Source organism: Suricata suricatta, chromosome 6 (assembly GCF_006229205.1).
Source record: "Suricata suricatta isolate VVHF042 chromosome 6, meerkat_22Aug2017_6uvM2_HiC, whole genome shotgun sequence".
Classification (NCBI taxonomy): domain Eukaryota; kingdom Metazoa; phylum Chordata; class Mammalia; order Carnivora; family Herpestidae; genus Suricata; species Suricata suricatta.
Window position 1 is genome coordinate 888,916 of NC_043705.1, and position 16,974 is coordinate 905,889.

Consider the following 16,974-nt stretch of genomic DNA (forward strand, 5'->3'; position numbering starts at 1 on the left):
TCAAGGTCCATCCACTTTCCTACGAAGGGCCATATGTCATTCCCTCTCATTGCCATGTAGTACTCCATCGTGAATATATACCACATCTTCTTGATCCATTCGTCAGGTGATGGACATTTAGGCTCCTTCCATGTTTTGGCTATTGTTGACATTGCTGCTATGAACATTGGGGTACATGTGCTCCTATGCCTCAGCATTTTTGTCTCTCTTGGGTAAATCCCCAGCAATGCTATTGCTGGGTCATAAGGGAGTTCTGTGGATAGTTTTTTGAGGAACCTCCACACTGTTTTCCAGAGCGGCTGCACCAGTTTACATTGCCACCAACAGTGTAGGAGGGTGCCCATCTCTCCACACCCTCACCAGCATCTATAGTTTCTTGATTTGTTCATTTTAGCCACTCTACTGGCATGAAGTGGTATCTCAGTGTGGTTTTGATTTGTGTTATCCTGATGATGAGTGATGTTGAGCATCGTTTCATGTGCCTTAGGCCATCTGGATGTCCTCTTTGGAGAAGTGTCTGTTCATGTCTTCTGTCCATTTCTTCACTAGGTTATTTGTCTTGTGGGTGTGAAGTTTGGTGAGTTCCTTGTATATTTTAGATACTAGCGCTTTATCTGATATGTCATTTGCAACTATCTTTGTCCATTCTGTCGGTTGCCTATTAGTTTTCTTGATTGTTTCCTTTGCAGTGCAGAAGCTTTTCATCTTGATGAGGTCCAAATAGTTCATTTTTGCTTTCATTTCCCTTGCCTTTGGGGATGTGTTGAGTAGGAAATTGCAGCAGTTGAGGTCAAAGAGGTTGTTTCCTACTTTCTCCTCGAGGGTTTTGATGGTTTTCAGTCTCACATTCAGGTCCTTCAGCCATTTAGAGTTTATATTTGTGTATGATGTAAGGAAGTGGTCTAGTTTCATTCTTCTGCATCCTGCTGTCCAGTTGAGCAGATCATAGAAACCAAGAGTTGGTTCTTTGAAAAAATAAACAAAACTGATAAACTTTTAGCCAGGCTCCTTAGAAAGAAAAGAGAGAGCACCCAGAGAGACAAAATCATGAGTGAAAAAGGATCAATTACAACAAACCCCTTAGAAATACAAGTAATCATCAGATATCACTATGAAAAATTATATGCCAACAAACTAGACAACCTAGAAGAAATGGACAAATTCCTAAATGCACATGCACTGCCAAAATTCAAACGGGAAGAGATAGAAAACATGAATAGACAGATAATCAGTAAAGAAATTGAATCCGTTATCAAAAATCTCCCAACAAATAAGAGTACAGGGACAGATGGCTTCCCACGGGAATTCTACCCGACATTTAAAGCAGAGTTCATACCCATTCTTCTCAAATTATTCCAAAAAATACAAATAGAAAGTAAACTTCCCAACGCATTCTATGAAGCCAGCATCACCGTGATACCCCAACCTGACAGAGACTCAGCAAAAACAGAGAGCTACAGACCAATATCCTTAATGAATACAGATGCAAAAATACTCAACAAGATACTGGCAAATCGAAGTCAACAGCATATAAAAAATTTATCCATCATGATCAAGTGGGATTCATTCCTGGATTACAGGGCTGGTTCAATATTTGCAAATCCATCAATGTGATCCATCACATTAACAAAAGAAAAGATAAAAACCATATGATCCTGTCGACAGATGCAGAAAAAGCATTTGACAAAATACAGCACCCTTTCTTAATAAAAACCCTTGAGAAATTTGGAATAGAAGGAATTTACCTAAACATTATAAAAGCAGTTTGTGAAAAAGCCACAGCTAATATCATCCTCAATGGGGAAAAACTGAGAGCTTTCCCCCTGAGATCAGGAACACAACAGGGGTGTCCACTTTCACCACTGTTATTTAATATAGTGCTGGAAGTCCTAGCATCAGCATCAGACAGCAAAAGGAAATAAAAGGCATCAGAATCGGCAAAGAAGAAGTCAAACTTTCACTTTTTGGAGATGACATGAATCTCTACATGGAAAACCAGGCAGACTCCACCAGAAGCCTTCTAGAACTGATCAATGAATTCAGTAAAGTCGCAGGGTACAAAATCAATGTACAGAAATCGGTTGCATTCCTATACACCAATAATGAAGCAGCAGAAAGAGAAATCAAGAAATTGATCCCATTCAAAATTGCACGAAAAAACCATCAAATACCTAGGAGTAAATCTAACCAAGGATGTTAAAGACCTATGTGAAGCAAACTATAGGAAGCTTATGAAAGAAATTGAAGAAGACACCAATAAATGGAAAAACATTCCATGCTCATGGATCGGAAGAATAAACATTGTGAAAATGTCATTACTACCCAAAGTAATCTACACATTCAATGCAATACCCATCAAAATAGCACCAGTGTTCTTCTCAAAGCTAGAACAAGCTATCCTCAAATTCGTATGGAACCACAAAAGACCTCGAATAGCCAAAGTAGTATTGAAGATGAGAACCAAAACAAGAGGCATCACAATCCCAGACTTTAGCCTCTACTGCAAAGCTGTCATCATCAAGACTGTATGGTATTGGCACAGACACATAGACCAATGGAATAGAATAGAGAACCCAGAACTGGGCCCACAAATGTATGGTCAATTAATTTTTGACAAAGCAGGATAGAGTATCCGATGGAAAACAGATGGCCTCTTTAGCAGGTGGTGCTGAAAGAACTGGACAGAAACTTGCAGAAGAATGAAGCCAGACCATTTTCTTACATCATACACAAATATAAACTCAAAATGGCTGAAGGACCTTAATGTGAGACCGAAAATCATCAAAACCCTCGAAGAGAAAGTAGGAAACAACCTCTTTGACCTCAACTGCTGCAATTTCCTACTCAACACATCCCCAAAGGCAAGGGAAATGAAAGCAAAAATGAACTATTTGGACCTCATCAAGATAAAAAGCTTCTGCACTGCAAAGGAAACAATCAATAAAACTAATAGGTAACCAACAGAATGGACAAAGATAGTTGCAAATAACATATCAGATAATTGGCTAGTATCCAAAATCTACAAGGAATTCACACCTGAAAAACAAATAACCCAGTGAAGAAATGGGCAGAAGACGTAAACAGACACTACTCCAAAGAGGACATCCAGATGTCCTACAGGCACATGAAATGATGCTCAACATCACTCATCATCAGGGAAACACAAATCAAAACCACACTGAGATACCACCTCAGCTTGGCAAAAAAGAACAAATCAAGGACTATAGATGCTGGCGAGGGTGTGGAGAGACAGGCACCCTCCTACACTGTTGGTAGGAATGTAATCTGGTGCAGCTGCTCTGGAAAACAGTGTGGAGGTTCCTCAAAAAACTATCAATAGAACTCCCCCATGACCAACAATAGCACTGCTAGGGATTTACCCAAGGTATACAGAAGTGCTGAGGCATAGGGGCACATGTACCCCTATGTTCATAGCAGCACTGTCAACAATAGTTAAACCATGGAAAGAGCCTAAATGTCCATCACCTGATGAATGGATCAAGAAGATGTGGTATGTGTATATATATACACATACATACATACATACAATGGAACACTACATGGCAATGAGAAAGAACGAAATCTTGTCATTTGCAGCAAAGTGGATGGACCTCGAGGGTGTCATGCTAAGCGAAATAAGTCAGACAGAGAAGGACAGATACCTTATGTTTGCACTCATAGTTCTAACAGGAGAACAGGAGAAACCTAATGGAGGACCATGGGGAGGCGAAGGGGCAAAGAGAGTTGGGGAGAGAGAGGGATGCAAAACCTGAGAGACTATTGAATACTGAACATGAACAGAGGGTCGAAGGGGGAGGGAGATGGTGGTAATGGAAGGGGGAAGGGAGGTGGTGGTAATGGAGGAGGGCACTTGCGGGGAAGAGCACTGGGTGTTATATGGAAACCAATTTGACAATAAACTATAAAAAAAAGAAAAACCATACTGTAACTTAAAAATATTTGAAAAATAAAATAAAATACAGTAAAAATATGAAATTTTAGAAAGAGGCAGCTCTCTCAAACATCACTGGTGTGAATGTAAATACCATGGCCACTCTGGCAAGAGGGTTTCATAAGTTCTATCCAAGCTAAACATAAACCCTAAAACCCAGAAAACACTCTCCAAGATATTTATCCTAGAGAATGAAAAATTAAAATCCCACAAAATGCTGAGCATAGATGTTCACTGCATGTCTATTTGTAATCCCCAAAGAGTAAAAACAACAAAAATACCCCCCAGAGATGACTGGATGAACAAACTGTTGCTTAACCACACTATGGAACCCTACTCAGTGATGAAGCCATAAAGTTGTGACACACAAAGCCTGGATGGATCAGAGGAGTATTATCACAAGTGAAAATAAACAAACAAAATCAACATCACAGGTCACCTCTGAATGATTCACCTCATGTAACAAAATTCCCAAACTCTCAAAATGTAAAACACAGGGATGATTGCCATGACCAGGGACGGTGAGTGCAAGGATGAGAAGCACGAGGGAGATCCTTGTGCTGATGGAGCACTTACTTCCACATGTGGAGCGTCTATTGGATATGTGAATGTATATTGCAAACTGACAGAACCAAACATGCCTATCCAGTCACTGTCAGTTTCCTGGTGTTAATATTGTTCTGCAGTGACGTTAAGATGTTACCCTGGAACACAATGGGCAGAGGGTGATTTTGTGAAGGGATCTTTCTCTACTACTAGCAATTCCTCAGAATCTATAAGTCTGTCTGTCTACTTACATACCTACCTACCTATATTAGTGCCATACATGCCATAAGATCTCAGAATAGTTTCCTAAAGCAAGGGATCTCACTCTGGCTCCCTGGAGCTCCAAGCTTCCCCAGGACCATAATCTGTGGGCGTCAAGCAACAGGGAATGAGGCAGGAGGGATTTGGTTCAGGGCTGTAATTAGGCTGGTGCTGGGCTGGGACAACTGGAATTCTGAGGGGCAGAGAAGGCCAGATGTGGGAAAGAGGCACCACCAAGACTATTGTCTTGGTTAGCTGAAATTTTCTCTTTGAAAAGGAAGGTCCAGGACCAAGATCTGGCTCACAGTGGACCCCCACACACACTTTTCTACCCTGCTTAGTTCACCATCTTCCAGGTGATCTGTGGATACCCTCTCCAAACCTACCATTCTCTGCCTCCTAGTCACATAACCACAACACCTCCCCCAAGTTGTCCACATTTTACACATGAAGGAATGTAAACTCAAGACGTGAGCAGCTCTGGGGTCTCAGTCCATCAAGGAGCCTGATGTTTCTCGAAACTCAGTGTGATGTGAGCAAGGTCTGAGCACCTACACAGGAGGTTTTAAGAGCTGAGAACACATAAACCATGCACATCCCCCTTACATCTAAGTGACCTGAACAACACCAGCCTTCCCACAGGTTCCTAAAAGCAGCGCTCCCCATTTCAGCTGATATCATCCATCTGAGAGATGCAAGTCTCCTACTTCCTAAGGTCCCCTAAAGTCCACATTCCACCCCCAGAACTGAATTCTTCATGGCTTTCAGCAGAGCCATGCCAAGCACCTAGGAGTATACTTATTTGACCCTTAGCTCTTACTTTCCAACTCCCTTGGTTTGAAGTGTTTATGGTCTGCAGTCTTGTGGCAAGCCCAGTGATCTGGGGACTGGACTTCCCTCTGTTGGAGAGCTCCAAATCGAAGGTTGCATGGTAAGCACACTGCCTAGGTGATTCCTTGGCCATGTGCAGAGCCTGGATTGGAGGGCTCCAGGTCCAGGTCCAAGAACATGTGGTGAATCCACTATTCAGCTGACTCCTTGGCCTGGTGATAAGTTGTGTTGGAAGGCTTCTGGTCCTAGGGCACCTGTTAAGCCCATTGTCCAGATGATTCCTTGGCCAAGCACAAAGCTGATTTCAAGCCCTCCAGGTCCATAGCACATGGTGAGCCTGCTGTTCCAGACACTCATTGGTGTACACCTGAGCTGGTTTAGAGCCCTCTATGTTTAAGAACCTGTGGAAAGCCCACTGTCAAGGTGACACCTTGGCCTAGTACAGAGCTGGATTGGAGAGCTCATGGCCTGAAGGATCCTGGAGAAAGCAGTTCTCTGGAGACTTGATTTCCTTGTGTATTGCTGGGTTGAACTGTTCCAGGTTGGAGTGCACATTATGAGCCTGCTGTCCAGGTGACTCCATGACCTACTACAGAGTTGGGTTTTCAGGCTCCAGGTCCCAGGACATGTGGTGAGCCCACTCTCCATGTGACCCCTTGTCCTATTACAGAGCTGGGGTGGAGGAAGCATGGTCTGTTAGCTCTTGGCAACCTCATTATTCTGGAGACTTGATTCCTCTGTGCTCTGCTCAGTTGGAAGGCTTATGTTCTGAATGCTCTGGCAAGGCTGATGTCCTGGGCACTCAATTGTCCTCTCTCCTGGGTTCAAATCCTCATAGTTTTAGAGGCTCTGGTCAGTTCAGTGTTGAGGTTACTCCTTTGCCCAGTGATGGGCTGGGACACAGGGCTCACGATAGAGAGGCTCTGGCAAAACTGGTGTTCGGTGTAGCCAATTGTACTGTGCTATGCTTAGTTTGAAGGTTTGCTGTATGTGGGTTTCTGGGAAGTTTTGTGTCTGGGGATTTGTTTGTCCACTACTGCTATGGATGAGACAGCTCATGGACTGGGGGACTGTGTTCAAAGGGCTCCTATTGTGAGCAGCTTTGTAGTGACTTCTTCATCCAGCACTTACTCCCAAAAATTCCTTCTCTTCCAGATGTCTGTGGGCATCGTCCACACTGTGGACATCTGTGTCAGCCAGATGTTCTGGACATTATCGTGCTCTGTCCTGAGCTGGATTGAGGGACTCCAGGGTAGCAGGGTGTGCAGGTGTCCCTCAGGTCATGGCCTCTGTTTTCCTGTGCTGAGCCTAGCTGTTACCAGAGAGTTTTGGGAGGAACTCTCTCCAGCTGGCTGAGAATCCACTGTTCTCCGATTCCCTATGCTCCACTCCTACCTGCAGAACGGGAACATGTGACTTAGTCTCCCAGCCTACTGCCGAGGGAGAAGTGTTCCAGGAGTTACTGGGAACAGGTACACGGACTCTCAGGATGACAAGAGTGAGAAAGGTGGGCCCAAATATGAAGCTGGAGTGTGGAGTGTCAGCAAGAGGCACTGGGGAAGGAGGAGTGGGCAGGGGGCTTGCCATCAGCAGAGGTAGGAACAGGACAGAAAACAGGAGGAATGGCAGGAAGATACGCGGCTGAAATCCATCTCTCTCCGGAGCGCCACCTGGGCCCTGGCAGGCTTTTATAACAGCCTTGGTGAATGAAAATCCTTTCTTTTGATGTCACTATCATCCCTGGACAATCCCCAGGGCACCTTCAATTTGGCCTTCTTAAGGTGGCCAATCACCAGGAAGCTCAGCTGGCCAATCATTGATGGCTTTCTCATTGGCCCTCCTCACATCATCTCCTGGACATGATGTTTTAAGAATGGTAATTTTTCTTCAAGATGAAAAATTAACATTTGGAATGTACATATAGTAAAGTCACAGTGAGGCCGCAAGAGTCAATCAGCACAAAGCCAAATGTGTCACTCAGAGTCATCTTCCACTATAACACACCAACCTCAATCCATACATGGGTCATGAGACCGCATGGAAAGTCACACATAAGTGATAAGTCTAACATGGCAAATGCTAATCTCAACTCATCCATCAGAGCTTAAAAGTAAGTCTAGAAAATGGTAAATTTTATGTATTGCACATCATACCCCAATAAAATTATTAAACTTGGAGAAGATAAAGCTGAGTCAGAAGTTATTAACTAATTGCCAAAATGTCGCTCACACTCAAAAGAAGGGATAACAAAATTCAGACGTTTAACACGTTCTCAGCCTCCATAAGAAATTACTCAACATCCAAAGAAGCGGGGAGATGGGACCCATGAATAGGGAATAATCAGTCCACAGGCAAAGACTCCCAAATTAAAGTGACAATGTGAAAAGAGACATTATAAATATGATCAGGAATTAAAGAAAAACACATGTGATGGGAGAAGAAAAGGAAATCATAAAGAATAAATCGATTTCTAAAGCTGAAACTAGGATGTGTGAAATGAACAACTACACCAAATTGGCTATAAGAGCAATGAATAAGGGGCTCCTGGGTGGTTCAGAAGGGAAGCATATGACTGTGGCTCAGGTCATGATCTCACGTTCGTGGGTTCGAGCCCCGCATCAGGCTCTGTGCTGACAGCTCAGATTCTGTGTTTCCCTCTCTCTGTGCCCCTCTCCCACTCATGTTCCCTCTCTTTCTCAAAAATAAATAAACCTAAAAAAATGACATTGGGATGATGCAGGCCAGAAGTGAAAAGTTGTGACAATTTGAAGATACAGCAATAGGAAGTATGCAAGAAGCCCAGAGATAAGGAGACAGGCAGTCAATGAAAAGAGCATCAGCGACTTGTGGGACAACAACAGAAAGTGTAGGACACAACAGTCACTGCCTTAAATCTCCAAAATGGATACAAACCATAAAATCACGCATGCAAGAGGGTCTGTGAACCCACAGTGAAAAACACACAGGCAAAATCAGACAGTGGCTTATAGTAATGAAATTGTGGAAATCAATAAGAAAAGGAAAATCTGAAAACAGTCATAAAACACACATGAATCCTCTGGGGAAAGGGTAAATGGGCTGCCAGCTCATTATTAGAAGAAAATGTAAACCAATAGTATTGAGTGGCATCTTTAAATTCTGAAAGAAGACAAATGACACTGCCAACCTCGAATGACACACCTAACAAAATTTTCTCAAATAAATGAAGAAAAATAAATCCATTTGAAGCATAAAAAAATGAAGAGTGTCTGTGAAAAGACTCACACTCAAAGCAATAGGAATGGGAGTTCTTTGGGGCAATAGACAATTGTAGCAGATGAGCACTGGCATCTAGGAAGGAATGAAGAGGGCACAAACAGTAACTGGAAGTATATCGGACTTTCATTATCTCATTTAAAACTTTCCTCTACACTGGGGCGCCTGGGTGGCTTCAGCTCAGGTCATGATCTCACAGCTCATGAGTTCGAGTCCTCCCTTAGGCTCTGTGCTGACAGCTCAGAGTCTGGAGCCTGCTTCGGATTCTGTGTATCCTTCTCTCTGTGCCTCTCCTCCCCCTTTCTCTGTGCCCCTTCTCTACTCACACACCAACTCTCTCTCTCTCTCTCTCAAAATAAACATTTTAAATAAATAAATAAATAAATAAATAAATAAATAAATAAATAAAAATTTCCTCTACACGATACTGGAAAGTTTCGGGAAATATAGAAGCAATACACTTTTTTGTTTGTAGCAAATGTCAAGTAAAACATAGGATAAGAATGGCTCAAAAAGGGGGAATGAAAGTTTGTTATTGTGTTGTGTTGTGTATTTTTTATATTGTGAAGTAATACATATGTGAGTAAATATTATTTGGTGGGAGATAGTGACAGATTAACGACTCACATTATAAATCCCGAAGCACATACATCTCAAGGTTTATAGCCGCACTATAAATTACAGATTAACTATGGAAAGAGCCGGAATGTTCATCAACTGATGAATGGATAAAAAAGATGTATACTCAGCCATTAAAAAAAAGAAAGAAATCTTTACATTTGCAATGAATTGTATGGAACTAGAGTGCATTATGCTAAGTGAGATTAGTCAGAGAAAGACAGATATCATGTGATTTCACTCATGTGGAATTTAAGAAGTGCAACAGATGAACAAGAGGAACAAGTGAACAGATGAACAAGGAAACATAAGATAAAAACGGAAACGGAGCAAACATAAGAGATCTTAAATACAGAAAACAAACTCAGAGTTCCTGGATGGGGGGGGGGAGTGGCCAGAAGGGTTAAATGGGTGATGGACATTTAGGACGGCACTTTACAGGATGAGAATTGAATGTCATATGCAACAGATGAATCACTAGCTTCTATTCCCAAAACGAAGAATACACTGTATGTTAACTAACCTGAATTTAAAAATAAAAATAAAGGAAAGAAAAGTAAAAAAAAGATGGGGGAACAGTGCAGGGGGGAAAGAAAGCATCCCTTGAACAGAGGATTTTCCTCAACAGTCGGGACACCTAAATGCTGGCCCTGGGTCTCCTTAAATACAGGTATGATTTTCTCTTTATTGTTAGCACCAAAGACAGGGCCTGACACACAGCTACCTTCTTTGCTGTTTGCAATGATCATCAAGTATCTGCTATGGACACATGAAGGGCAGGGGAATACCAGGTGGTCTCTGACTTCATGGAGCCTGACTTACTGGTTCGGCTACAAAGGGCAGCAGAGACAAGTTCACAGAGGACGTGATGCATGCGTTGGGGGAGTGTGCTTGGAAGACCGAAGAGAAAATGTCTCTTTGGGCAGAGGAAGAGAGAATGCATCTAAAGTAGAGAAGGGAACACACAGAGCCAGGAAGACCACAGTCAACTTTTGGACGTATCTCATAACAACACGTAGCCTCTAAAGAGTATTAGACATTAGAACCCTGGAGGCAGTTTTGGCCGAGACGTCAGCAGGGCCAGTCTTTCATCAAACAATCACGACTAAGAGCCACCTCACCTCAAGGCTAGATGCCATTCTAAATCTTTGCCACCGCTTTTCTTTATGACTTAGCACACCCCATAGATGTCCCATCCTCCTGCCAGACAGATTCCTCTGTGCTTTAATTCAGTTATCTCAAACTTTTGAATATATACTCCACCACGAAAACCTTTTCACCCACAGAGCCTGAATCACACATCCATTTTCAAACAATATTCATGCTCAGCTGTGTTATTATACACAGCATAAACCTGAAATGACCAGGATTTAAGTTGTGGGTAAGGTGGTTGCAGTTAGAAGTTATTTATCTGCACACAGGAATGGCTCTTCTTCTCTGAGTCTGTCTCACATTTGTGAGCGGGACATGGGCATCACTACAGAGATAACCTGCAACTCTGCCGCTTACTAAAACTCAATATTTGCTCATAAAATGATTCATATAAAAATCACACATACACAAAACCAATTAGAAAGAGATTGTACGCAAAACAGCATGGAAGTGGCATAAAAATAAGCCAATCTTGCATAAAAATAAGATCAATGGACGGAATGGAGAGAACAGAACTGAATCCACATTCATATAGTTAATTTACAACAAAGGAGCCAAGAACACACAACGGGGAAAGGACAGTCTCTGCAATAAATGCTGCACGGAAAACTGAGAGGCACATGCAAAGAACAATAAAGAACCTGGGCCCCTCTCTTCAGCCACACCCCAAAGTCACTTCAGTATGTGTTAAGGAGTGAAATATAAGACCTGAAACCATAAAACGACCAGAAGAAAATGTAGGTGGAGAGCATCTTGACGTCAGCGTTTGTGATGTATTTTGGGGGGGGGGGAGTGGAAGTTTGACACCAAAAGTGAAGGAGATAAATGTAAGAAGAAACAGGTGGGACTACCTCTAACTGTAAAGTTCTGCGCATCAAAGAAACCATCAGTTAAGATGAAAAGAATCCCACCGAAAGGGAGAAAATAGTTTCAAATAATAATCTGAAAAGGGGAATAGTATCTAAAATATAAAAATAAGACAACTTATCCAACTCAATAGCAAAACAACAGTCCATCCAATGACACCACGAAACGTGCTAACATCACTAACCAGCGGGGAAATAATCAACATGACAAAGAGGCATCACCTCACACCTGTCACAATGATTTTCACTAGAAAGATGAGAAATAATAAACGTTGGCAAGACTGTGGAGAAAATACTTGAATCCTGTACACCATTGGTGGGAACATAACTTGGTACAGATTCTCCGGAAAACAGCATGGAGGTACCTCAAAAATTAAAAATGTAACAACCATACAATCCAGCAATTCACTTCTGGATATTCATCTGAAGGAAACTAAAACACTATTCCTACAAGATATACCACACCCACTTTCATGGCAGCATTATTTGCAGTAGTAATATTTGGAGAGTCCATGTGACCATACATGGGTGATTGGGGACAGGAAACATCACACACACACACACACACACACACACACACACACACACACTACAGTGCCTGTGAACCATAAAAATAATGAAATCTGGCTCTGAATGAGTTTTAACTACTTGTAAACTACTCTGTGTCAACATGGATTGACCTTGAGGACATGGTGCAAACTGAGATAAGTCAGAAAAAAACACACGTGCTCATTTATATGTGGAATATGAAACAAAAACTAGAAACCACACACACAGAGAAGAGATTGCCACAAGTGGGGTCAGGAAGTGGGCAGAATGGGTGAAAGTGGTCAACAAGAGTAAACTTCCAGTTACAAGACATATAATTCCTGGGAATTCAAATAGCGACATTGTGACTATAACTAATGATCTTGTCCATTTGAAAGTTGCTAAGAGAGTTGCTTTTCACTAGAAGAAAAATTGTAAACATGCCTGGTGACGAATATTAACAAGTATTCTATTGATATTTTCACACTGTATGCCAATATTAAATCATTATGTTGTACACCTAATTCTAATGTTATGTATCAATTATATTTCAATTAAAAAACACTATGCAATCTTTAATGAAGTACATTGGGAGAACATAAATATTTAGTGACATTCAGGATAATAATAATTTAGGTGATCTTTCCTGGGCACATTTTTAGGATAGACTGGTTCCTAAGAGTTTAACTAGCATTATTCCATTTAAAACACCAAGAACCCTAACAAGATATGCACATGATCCCATCTCATAGAGAATGAAACTCAGGCTTACCAAATCAAGCAATTTTTTCAGGACAGCAAGTGGTGGGTCGAGGGTTCAAACCCAGGACTTTCAAGTAGTAAAACTCATTCATAGCACAAGGAATGAACATTCACTAAAAAGGAACTCACTCACCTGAAGAAGGGAAAAAGGCTCAGGTGACAGGGTCTCTGCAGGGAGGTGAGAGAGGGACTCCAAGTGGTAGAACCATAGGAGCTCTGCCAGCACCCCTGCTGTGGGGAGGGTCCCAGGCCTAGGGCTGTGGGGACTCTGGGAGTCTTCTTCTTCAACCTCTGCCCTCACTCCCAACCACCACTGCCCACCTGAAGACTCCAGGCTGGGTAGCATTCTTATTGGCTGGTCCTCTATGACATCATGTGAGCACAGGGCATCCTGCCTGGCATGCTGCCCTGATGGTATTTGTGATGGAAACCTCCTTTCTTCTTCCTAGTAGACACGAGCACACACTAGCACACATACTAGTACACACTGGTATACACATGGGTGTATCTTAGTACAAACTTAGTACACATACTAGACCACCCTAGCCTGCCTAGGACACACTACTGCTCACTGGGACACTAAGCACAAAGCTGGTGCTCATACGAGCACAAATACAAGTACAAAGGTAGTACAAACACTAGAATGCACTAGCACACAACTGGTGTATGTCAATACACATGGTAGTCTATCCAGTACATACAATTACACACTAACACACAAAAGCACATAAGTTGTACTCCATCTAGAACAGATACTAGCATGCAGCCTGTTCATGCTAGCACACAGAATTTCAAACCTGTTATACACTAGAACACACTAGTATGTATGCTAGTACTAGTGCACACTATTATACACATGGGTGAAGATTAGTACACACTTACCACACACACTGGGCCACACTAGCATATCTAACACACACCACTACTCACTAGCACATGAAAGCACACAAGTTGGTACTCATATCAGCACAAATACAAGTACACAGGTAGCACACACACTAGTACACACTAGTATAGAACTGGTGTCTGTTGGTATGCACTGTAGTGTGTCCAGAATGTAGTACTAGTCAGTCATTCACAATAGCATGAAAACTAGGTTCAATCAAGCACAAATACTAGCACACAGCTAGTATACATGCTGGCACACGGTTGCAAACTTTTGACAACACTAGCACACACTAATACATATGCCAGGACTAGTCCACTTGTGAACACACTGGGGTTTACGAGTACACACACTAGTGCATCTTAGCATGTAATTAGCATGTCTCATACACACTAGCACACAGTAATAAACATGCTAGTTCCCAAATATAGTTCACATGAGTACAACTGTGAGCACACATACTATCATATGCAAGAACACATGCTAGTGTACAAATGAGCGCACACTACCACTAGCTGTACACTCACTGGCACACCTGTTACACTGACTTTCACACACACATACACAGGCTAGTGCACACATGAGTGCACACTAGCACTAGCTGTACACTCACTGGCATTCTTAGTACACAGACTGGCACACAGAACATCAGACACAAGGACACATGCTAGTGCACACATGAGTGCCCACCAGCACTACTTGTACACTCACTGGCACATCTAGAACTCATTAGCACAGACAATATGAGACAAAAGTACACATGCTTGTATATACATTAGTGCACGTGAACACAACTATCAGTACACAAACACACCTGGATCACATCAAGTAGTATGCCAGACACAAAACTTGGGGCATGTGTGTCTAAATACCCAATTTAAGACTCTCAGCACTAGAAATATGCACTGCCAGGAGCGCCTCGGTGTCTCAGTCAGTTAAGCGCCCAGCTCTTGATTTCAGCTCAGGTCAAGATCTCGCAGGTTGTGAGTTTGAGCCCTGCATCAGGATCGGCGCTGAGAGTGTGGTGCCTGCTTGGATGCTCTGTTTCTCTCTGTCCCCCTCCTGATCGCATTCTCTCTACCAAAGGAATAAATAGTTTTAATTTACAATTAAAAGTAGCTGGGATTGAGGAGTGTAATGTGTGACTTTTTAATTGAATTTACTTTCCTGGATATGTCTTATTTATAAGTTCAAGTCTGCAAATAGTAGCTGACAGGTACCAAACATTAAGTTTTGGCTTCCAGCAAGAAATTCAATAATTCATCATGATTAACAATAATATTTTTCAAAATGATGTTTTTGGTTTGCTATTCACTACCATAAACCAGGAAATGAGATGGTTTTGTCTTTCAGGTAGGACTGCTTTTTTGGTAGAAACGTAAGTTAGAGTTGTTATGAAAGAGAGAAATATAAAATACTTTCTACAGCAGTTTTTCAGTTCGGAACCATGATCATAGAAATGTAGAAATATCAACACTCACAGACGCACGACCTGTGTCAGGTGCCTGATCAGTTAGGAACAGAGATGTGAAGCAAAGGGATAAAGAGAAAGAAGCAGAAGGCATCCACATAGAGAGGACATTTACACATGTCTGATAAGGTGGGGCACTTATTTTCAATCCATTGTAACATATCTATACTAAAGACCTCACAGTGGTGTGTATTTCTGGACTGTGTACACAACTCAGGTCTCCCCTTGGTACGCTTGCCTCCGAGATGGAAGGAGGCAGAGGGGACGAGTGCGTGTACTTACGTGAGCACAGACCGTGTTCTGCTGAAGGACTAGAGCTTGGACCCCTGCACTGCGACCCCAGTCCACCCAGGGCTCTTCATCATGAAAGATTATCAGTCTTAGTGACATAAACTTGGAAGTGCTCCCAAAACAGAAAGAGTGAATGGCATTTCTGGTTTCACCAGGCCTCTCACAAAAACAAACGAACAAACAAGCAAAAAATAAATAAATAAAACAGTATTAACATGATTCAAAATCAAAGAAAGCTGCATAGAAATCCAAATAGAATGAATTTATATCACCTTTCCTTCAGTCTGTATTGGAAACAAATATTATTATAACATACTTCCTAAATATATTTGGCTTACATTTATGAAAGGAAACCAACAGAAAACACTGTTTTCCTGGGCTAGGTTTAAAGAAGGGAAGGGATGTCCCCAAAAAAACAGGTGACCAGGCAGAAACCCTCATTGGGGTTGACTTAAATGTTCATCTATGGGTGCCTAGTGTTGACAATAACATAGGATTATATGCAAAGAAGCTGACGTCCATTGTCAACAATGAGCTTCGGAACGCTGATGGGTACTAGGCATTTTCTATTCATAACTCAATTGACTACGACAAGCTCTAAGTGCAAAGTTGATGTTGATAAAATATATAAGGGACCACTTGTGGCGTGAAAGTGCAGAAGAACCCCTTTCTGAAGGTCATTAAACCATAACAGAATCATGAGAGTTCTGTAATGTATCTGTTTATTGTAGGCAGACATGAAATCTTACAAAAGCCAAGCTCAAGTTAGTGATAGTCTTCATTCAAGGAACACTCCGTTTTATAATATGCTAATGTCTTGGGGTTTTTATGATTGGGTGTTTTCTCTTTCATATTTATATGTCATGATTGTGTCTTATTATTTTCACATATATGATGTTTTTCCAAGTAGAATTAAAACATATTGCTTTATTAATTGATCAATAGCAGGACTGGTCATTGATACATATGTGATTAAAACCCATAACTGTTTTTTAAATAAATGGCCAGTTTTTATTTGTTTATTTATTTTTAAGTAGTTTGTACCCATAACTGTTTCAAAGCATATACTGAGGACCATTTTTGACAGTTGAGTGCGAAGTGAATTTCGCTATACGCTTCAGTGTCATTAAAGGGAAGTTATCTTAACAGCATTGTGTGCTTGCTGCACAAATTGACCACCACAGTGAAAATTGTTTCATGAATCTCCACTTACTTTTTTAAGAGATTTTATTTTAATGCCAGTTAATTAACATGCAGTGTAATATAATTTCAGGTGTAAAATGTAATGATTCAACCGTTGCATATATCACCCACTGCACATCACAAAAAGTGCACTCCATAATCCCCGTCATCCATTTAACCCATTCCCCCAACCTCCCCTCTGATAACCATCTGTGAATTCTCCGTAGATAAGATTCTGTTTTTTGGTTTGCCTCTCTCTCTCTTTTTCTTCCTTAGCCCATTTGTTTTGTTTCTTAAATTTCACATACGAGAGAAATCACATGGTATACGTCTTTTATGAGTAATTTTGCTTAGCATACAATCTCTTGCTCCA

General features: G+C 41.6%; 1 long non-coding RNA gene across 1 annotated transcript in view; it reads right to left on the minus strand.

Moving 5' to 3' along the window:
• Positions 1-13,063, minus strand: part of LOC115294817 — a 25,314-nt gene extending 12,251 nt beyond the window's left edge. The window contains exon 1 of the long non-coding RNA XR_003910158.1: positions 12,905-13,063. This is a non-coding gene — a long non-coding RNA (uncharacterized LOC115294817). The remainder of the gene's footprint in view (positions 1-12,904) is intronic.
• Positions 13,064-16,974: the final 3,911 nt, after the last annotated feature.